The sequence below is a fragment of the Chaetura pelagica genome, unplaced genomic scaffold (genome assembly GCF_000747805.2).
Source record: "Chaetura pelagica isolate M959 unplaced genomic scaffold, ChaPel_1.0 scaffold138, whole genome shotgun sequence".
In the NCBI taxonomy this organism is placed as follows: Eukaryota; Metazoa; Chordata; class Aves; order Apodiformes; family Apodidae; genus Chaetura; species Chaetura pelagica.
In genome coordinates, this window is record NW_009954215.1 from 4,684,854 (window position 1) to 4,685,109 (window position 256).

The following is a 256-nucleotide window of genomic DNA, read 5'->3' on the forward strand; positions in this document are numbered from 1 at the left end:
GGGAAAGAGGCAGATGCATCCTTTCAGGGCAAGGTGAGGAGGTGTTTGAGGAATTTTACCTTAGAGTCCTAAACTGAATATACTGGATATGAAGCCTTGGGGCTCCTGGATAGAGAACACCTAAACTTCACATTAATTACAAGGAGCTCGTTTCTAACCGCTGTATCCTTGCTAAGTAGCGCATCAGTAGGAGGGCAAAATAAGAATTGCTCTAGGCTGGGAGAAGCTTTTGCATTACTGCTACACCAATTATTTC